Genomic DNA, 7,423 nt, shown 5'->3' with positions numbered 1-7,423 from the left:
AGAGAGGGGAAAGGGGAGTATGCAGAGGACAAGAGAACAAATGGAGAGCTCTGGGTACAACAGAAGTAGAAAAAGCCAATGACAGAGCAAACAGAGTGACTCTGGGGGCACCACCAAGAAGCACCCAGAAAACTCTGGGACAGGAGAGAAAGCTAAACAGAGAACTTTGCAGTGTGCTGCAAAACCACAGGGCCCAACAAAAGGCACACAGAGCCCTTGGGGGCAACCCAAAATGTGAATTGAGGGCTCCGGAGGGCATCAGAGGGCAAATGCAGGGCTCTGGGGCAAAGCAAAATACAAATAAAGGGGCTTAGGGCACACCAGAGGGGCCATAAGGCATGTCACAGGACTCAGTGCAGCTGACAGGATGGTGCCTGCAGGCTCCCCCCACCCCCATGGAAACTCTATCTCCCCACTCCAGGCACACAGGCCCTGGCACCAGACCCACAAGGGACACTGGGGAGTGCTGAAAGCAAATCCAGAAGCAGTCTGGTGACCTCACACAGCCCTGCAGGGGCACTGGGTGCCCCCACAATGATGGGAAACACCCCCAAGAGCCCAGGCAATGCAAGGGAAATTCCCCACAGCTCTGTCAACAGCACTGGGTTCCCTGAGAAGCGCAGGCACTCCAAAGTACAAGGGACTCGGGGACCAGCTTCCCAGCCCCGGACACAATGTGTAATCTCCTCCCCTGGGCATCATCTTCAGGCAAACCAACAGCAGGAACCACAGAGATGAGTGCAAAGAATAAAGCAACTGTTTATTGTTTTACTGCGCAGAAACAATAGCTGGAAGCAAGTCTGCCATGGAGCTCAGTGTCAGCATGCTTCCCCTTACCTGTGATGCCTGAAGAGTCATCACTACACCAGCGTCCATCCATCCATCAGGGAAGGGTCATCTGCTGCTGCTGCCCTTGATGTGGCAGGTGTCCGAGTAGCTGACAGCCTACTCCTCTGCTTTTTCCTTCAGGGATAGGATTCATCTCAGAGATGAGAGGAAAATGCCTGATCCTGCCTGTCTGCACTTCTGCCCTACCCCAGGCTAGAGCCCTGCAAGACACTTCCACAGCTCTCAGCTCACCCGTCACATTGCCAGTCTCCGTGTGATGGGCCTGCGCCATATCAAATCCAGAGCGCAGGTCGGTGTGCAGAGCTGAACGCTGGGTACAGGGGAAGGTTACAAAGCCCAAAGAAGGGTTTGCAGCCTGCTGCTTAGGCTTCAGGGCTTACAGTTTATCTAAGGATTTAGCCCTTTTCCTTTATCAGTAAGTCATAAGCCCTGAACACTAACTGCAGGTCTTGGAACCCTAATAGTTGCCGAGACTTTAAAATTTATGGCTAAGGTTGGATTTTAAATTCTGCGCCCTGATCACTAAACGAGCAAACTGTAAACCCTGACTGATAAAGACTGAGCCCCACAAAAGAAAGGAATAAACTGTAACTCTGGAGTGAGAGACCCTCAACAGCAAACTAAACAATAAACCTTAAGTGAAAAATTCCAAACCTCAGCTTTAAGCAACAAACACCAAAGCACCCATACGCATGAAAACAGTAAAGAGAAGGCAAGGAGTTTTGCCCACAGCTTAAGAAGTTTTCCCTTCCTCTAGAAGCACAGCAGAACGGGAAGACATGCACCAGAATCACGTTACAGCTGCTGTTTAGAGGCTTGGTTTTAGCCACCATTCAAATGTGAGCATGTGCAAGAATCACTCCACAGGACTGCACTAGGCTGCACTTGCACTGAACCTACCTGAAGCACTGCAAGCACTAATTCATCTCCGGGTCAGACAATTAATATTTTTGGTCCTCTCAGCTCCATGGGCAAACATCCACAGCCAGTGACACCAGTGACCACCTAGAGAACAATCACCTCGCACCTCCCAGCACTGCTCACATATGATGCAGCCCAGGACTTAGCTGTGTCCACGCTGCAAGTCAGAGCTCACTCTCCATGGCCAGCCGCGCATCTCCGCAGAGCTCCCAGCTGTGACAAGGCTCCTTCGACTGCCCGACTGGGCTTCGGCACCTGCAAAGAGGCCAGAGCAGTTAGTGAGAGGCCGGGCAACTGCACAGCCCTCCTAGAACTGCTCCCTAGTCCAAGGCCCGTGATTGTTCCCACAGTTATGACTGACCCTCCGTGCTGCTTCAGTCACCCTCTCTGGCTCCATTTCATCACAAAGATGTCACAGCAGCTCTCACGGACAGGCAGGCTCGCTCAGGCACCCGGCCGCCTCCAGCCTTTGCTGGATGGTCCTCTGCAGGGAAACTCTGCCTCTGATGGACACTCTCAGAAAGCACCGTCCAGCCAAGGCAGGATAAAAAGTAAGGCCTCCAAAACCTCCAAACCCTGGAGAGATGGAGCTGATGGGAAACTGACTTGTGCTACCAGTACTGTAGATTATGGCTTTGCTGTGTACTACGGTGCTGTTGCTCATACACATGTAACCCCATTTCTCTGCTATAGCAAAGTTACTGTTGTAGCTGGCTCCTGAAAGAAACAGTAACTTGCGAAAACGAAAATCCCAGGTAAGACAGTTGCATACTTAAGACATGAGTTGTGAAGGACCTTTACTCTCAAAGTACAAACAATACTGGAACCTCTGGACTTCAAAGAAGGAAGGTCTAGAAGGTTTAGGGCCCAACACTAATAATGCTAGAAACAGAAATTGTTTGGAGGGACCAGAACAGCAAAGAGAAAGGAGTTCCAAGGAAAGAAACAAGCCAGAAGCTATGTAAATGATTGCATTCATCAGGAAGCGATGGCAGGGGTGGGGTGGGTGTGCGTGTTGACAGCACAGCATATCCCCTCAGGAAGCACTAAATCAACAACATGGGTTGAGCTGTAGACATAGGGAAGACACCACTTTGCATTAAAGGCAGACCTGACAGAAAAGTGGGCTCAATGCCAGCATCGCAATCGCAACTCAAGCTGCACCACGTGACAGCCCTGGCTGCGCGCAGGCAGACAAGAGGCAGTAACTGCAGACCGCGCTGACGAGTAGGACAGACAGCAGCAGCAGCTCCAGACCGCCCTACCGCGAGCGCCTGTCCTAACGCCCAAGGTCTCGGAGCCTCTGCTGCTCTCTGCCTCCGTGACACCTTCCCCAGGAGCCTCTTCGCTGCCTGCCGCGTACCCCACAGCATCTCTAGCCCGCTAGCGCTCCCCCGCTGCACAGCCACAGCCCCGCGCCTCCGCGGGCAGAGTCCCCGCGGAGGTGTCCGACGTGACCCGAACCAGACCGACCAACGACACCCTCCGGGCGCTGCCGATCACCATCTCTGCCGAGCGCCGACCACCTCTCGCCACCCGCCGCACCAGACAAAACGCAAAGGAACGACAGACCTCCACCTGGACGCGGGGACAGGGGGGAGAACAAAAGAAAAGAGGGGCAGAGAGCTTGGCAGATGGATGGAGGGAGAAAGAAAGAGAGGGACAGAGAGCCGGCCCCAGGGTCTGGGCACTGGACAAAGGAAGAGAAAGAGAGGGACAGAGGGCCACACAGATGGAGGGAGGGCTGCACAGAGGATCGGGGAGCAGAAGAGAGAAAAATGGGGAAGGCGAGGCGGCCAGAGGAACGGCGAGGGAGCAACAGAGAAGGGGGGAGAACCGGAGAGAGGAACGGGGACGGGAAGAGAGGGACAGGGAGCCAGTAGGAGCGATGGGAAGAGGACGAGAACGACGAAGAGCTGGCCAGAAAGGTGGAGAGAGAAAAAGAGGGAGGGCAATTCAGACAGAGAGATGGGACAAAACAGGGGAAAAGAGGGATAGGGAGGCAAATAGATGGATGAGGAGCTGAGCAGAGGGATGGAAATAGAGAGAGATGGCTGGAGGGGTGGACAGAGGGCTGGGAAGGCAAAGAGAAGTACAGGCAGAAAGGCAGACGAGAGCGGCAGACGGATGGGGAGCCGCACGGAAGGACAGCGGGGCAGGTACTGGGATAGGAAGAGGAAGAGGACGATGAAGAGCTGGATAGAGTGATAGAGAGCCAGTTAGATGGACGCAGATATTGTCACAGAGATGGAAAGAGTACAAGAGGGATGGGGGAGCTGGGCAGAGGAACGAGTAGCTAAACAAAGGGATGGGGCACTGGACAGAGCCACGGGGAAAGAAAGAGAAGGATGGAGCGCTGGACAGAGGGGCAGGGAGCGGAACCGGATGGATCCTGACAGCCTGGCTCGCCATGCTCCGACTCCACCCCACCGGCTGAGCCCGCAGCGCTCTCTGCGCACCGCTGTGCCCAAAGTCCGCTCGTGGGCCTGCTCACCCGTTTCCCTACGGCTCCGGGGTGTCTGTGGGAGCGAGGGTGCACACACGGGCCCAGGCCGGGGAGGAACCTCGCGTTCAGTCACAGCATTTTACCATTCCTCGTGCATTAGCCCCTCTCAGATGCTCAACGCCAAACGCCCTCAGCCCGTAACAACTTCAGTACCCGCGGCACCTAGTTTTTCCACGCTCTCAAATCTTCCTTGCTCTTTCCCGTCTTGTTTGAAAACCCTCCCAGACCCCTTCTGTACTTACATGCTTCCTCAAAACAGCATCACCAAAGTCAACAAAAAGGGCCGAGCTGCATTCCTTCGAGTTGCTGGCCCTCAGAACAGCATCCTGCAAGTGAATCAAGCCACCAAGGTCACTGGGAGATTCTCCTTTTAGAGCTTTCTTCCCCCAAAACTTTAATGATGGCTCCCTAACCTGGGCAAATGCAGAGCCTCCCTTAAGCGCTGCGGCAGTTTTTACTCTGGCGTCCCAAGTTGCTGCTAGGCAGCGAAGCAAGGCAAAGACGGGTGCGGTCACAGCTGACCCATCTAGCCACGAAAATTCTTATTTTAGGCCTCACTGGTCATTCCAGGTAAACAGACCAAAACAGAGCTCCAAACAGACAGGCGAGGCTTCGCACAGACCTCGTGGCCCAGCTAGCAACAGTAAGGCTCTGTCTTACTGAAGACTCTGGGCTACCAGTTGCTATCCCCCCCTCCTTTGCCGGTCCATGCATTGCGGCTTATTACCCGCGAGTCCGGTAAGGACGCTGCCGACCTTCCTGTGGCCGAAGCCTCCTCGTCGGGACCGGGCGGAGAACCTTTCTGCTGGCATTTGAATTCTCCTGGAAGCTCTCAACGCGTGATAACTTACAAAGGTCCGAGAGCAGTGGTAGCCTGTAGTTCTTCACGGCAGCACACAGTCGTTCCCCGAGGTCCTGAACGCCTACGATTAACACAGTTTATCAAAACAAAAATACTACTGCTACAGGGTGTAAAGGCAAGCTAAAATTTCCGCAGCCAAAGAAAACCCCTTCGCGTCTGACACAACGAGCCACACGCACCAGCGCCTATAGCTCGAGGCTAGCAACCCCTCCTGGGCGACGTTCTTCTGGCAGGCTGCGGATCTGAACTCCTCCATCTCGCCTAAGAGTCTCCGCTGGGACACAGCAACTTTGCCAGCCAGGGCTCGTTGACGGAGGCATAGTAAAATCCATCAGGGAGGGAGCAAAGCAAAAAAAAAAAAAACAAACCGAGAAGAAAAAGAAAAAAAGAAAAAGATCAAAGCTCTGCAGAAAATCATAAGAATCCAAAGTTGTTTATAAGCACAAAAGCGGATCCAATATACACACTCAAGCAAGGTAAACGAGAATACGCAAGCCACAAGCACCGCTTCCCCAACCCCTGTTCTGGGAGCTATGAAGACAGTCGGGCTTGCCGCGAAAGGGAAGTCAGACTAAGTAGCCGCTAGAGATCAACCTCTCGGAAACCTCCTGCGTCCGCGTTTTTGGCGCAACCGTGCTCTGCCCCTCAGTCAATTCAGACGCGCACAAGAAGAGCCACTGCTTGTAACACTTGCACAGCAACTGCCCCCCTGCCCCCGCTCGTTAAGATCAGCGCCCACTGCGCCACTCGGATAGATGATACTCCGCTGTCTCTTCATTTCCCTGACGTGATTACTTTAGAGGGAACTGAATAGATTGGATGGCCCCTGCGCGATCAAAGCTAAAAGTCTCAAAGACGGTTACAGCCCACATCGCTGCTGAACAGTCTTTCTCACAGCCAGAGACTTTTTGTTCCACCCCCAAAGGGGACGTAAAGGTGAGGCGACCGGCACCCGCTTTCCTTTACTGCCGTTTTCTAGCGGTGCTGCTCCCACGCAGTCAGCAGATGTGGAAAGCATTACCGAAAAAGGCTTTCCTTGTCCTGGGAATTTGAGGGCAGGAGGTTTTATAGCCACTTCTTCCAGTTCAGTGAAAGCAGAGTCACGTTCCTCGTCCCAGCTCCCTTCCCGACTCCCTCCCAGTACTTTCCACCATGGTCTGCTGACACCGGCAAAGCCACCTTAATGCTGCTGGAGGAAACTAAATCCTCCTACAATTGCTCTAAGCGGGAACCGGTGAGAAGGAGCCTTAATTCCATGAGGCTTCAACCTATCTACTGTCATCCCGTCTCCCCAAATACCATTGCCAGATAACTAACCCGGGGCTTGCGCTGATTGAGCCTTCCTGAAATCGATCTCTCAGTTTTACACTTCAGACCCTTCTCTCGCTCCCTTCCTCTTCAGTAGCTCTGATCACTTGACCACCACTCCCCCAAGATAATAATTTGCTGTCTCGCAGCTCGTGAAGTATGACGCTTCACAGGCACGTAAAGTCACACACATGGAGACACATGTACGCAGAGCACTTCTCGTAATGCATACAGACCTTCCGTTATACGCTGGCGATCTATTATTCGGATTGCTATTAATGGCGCTCCTTCCTTGCCAGGAGGAACGGGCTTTCCCTTTTTCTGGCAGAGGAAGACAACTTTCACTTGGCTCCCTTGGATTCTATTCCTTCAGCTTGCTCACGTTTTTTACTCTCTTCAACCTCAGCCGTGACCATTAATCTAGGAGAGCATTCGTTCTGTCTTTCCCTTTCCACGTACGCGCGTGCAGTAACAACGCAAAATAGAAACAGCCAAAGCAAAGCTAAGGCAGATACAGGCAACAGCAGCCACAGGGCAGGAACGGGTTACTCAGTCCTCAGCGCTGCCTCGGGGAGGCCGAAATAACTGCTAACGGTCATTAGCCATACTTACCCTAGTTACCCGTGCCAGAACGCCTCCTCCTGTAGCAGTTCCTGGTGATATCGAGGGGCCGCTGCATTCTGGCTTCCTTGTTTCATCCCGTCCCTTCGGTATTAACCGCAAGCAAACGCTCGTCCGTCTCTTCTCCTCGTCAGCATTTGCTGTCCTTGGTTCCACCTCTGTAAGGAAGCGATAAACTCGCGTTTTACTTCCAGTGAAACGCTTAGGTTTATGCATGATCTTTTTCTCTTTACCCTGTTTTCTTTTCCCCCCTTTTTTTTCTTTTTTTCTTCTTCTTTTCCTTAAGGGAAAGGTCTTAATACGGCACTTTGCACCATACGTTGCAGGGTAAACGGTCTGGAAACGTTACACACAGC

The 7,423-nt window shown here is 53.0% G+C and overlaps 1 long non-coding RNA gene across 5 annotated transcripts; it reads right to left on the bottom strand.

Annotated features, from left to right (window-relative positions):
• Window positions 1-1,748: 1,748 nt before the first annotated feature.
• On the bottom strand, window positions 1,749-6,887 carry LOC135329080 (uncharacterized). Of its 5 annotated transcripts, none has more exons than XR_010390308.1 (4): window positions 5,318-6,887; window positions 5,128-5,199; window positions 2,132-4,602; window positions 1,749-2,025 (listed from the first exon to the last, which is right to left on the bottom strand). It is a non-coding gene; the product is annotated as an uncharacterized LOC135329080 (long non-coding RNA). The 5 variants fall into 5 exon arrangements; XR_010390309.1 differs by having other exon boundaries at window positions 4,519-4,602; window positions 5,318-6,882; XR_010390307.1 differs by having other exon boundaries at window positions 1,749-4,602; window positions 5,318-6,881.
• Between the last annotated feature and the right edge of the window lie 536 nt (window positions 6,888-7,423).

The sequence above is a fragment of the Dromaius novaehollandiae genome, chromosome 8 (genome assembly GCF_036370855.1).
Source record: "Dromaius novaehollandiae isolate bDroNov1 chromosome 8, bDroNov1.hap1, whole genome shotgun sequence".
Lineage (NCBI taxonomy): Eukaryota > Metazoa > Chordata > Aves > Casuariiformes > Dromaiidae > Dromaius > Dromaius novaehollandiae.
Note: the sequence above shows the minus strand (reverse complement) of the source record. Positions and strands in the feature narration are given on the sequence as shown.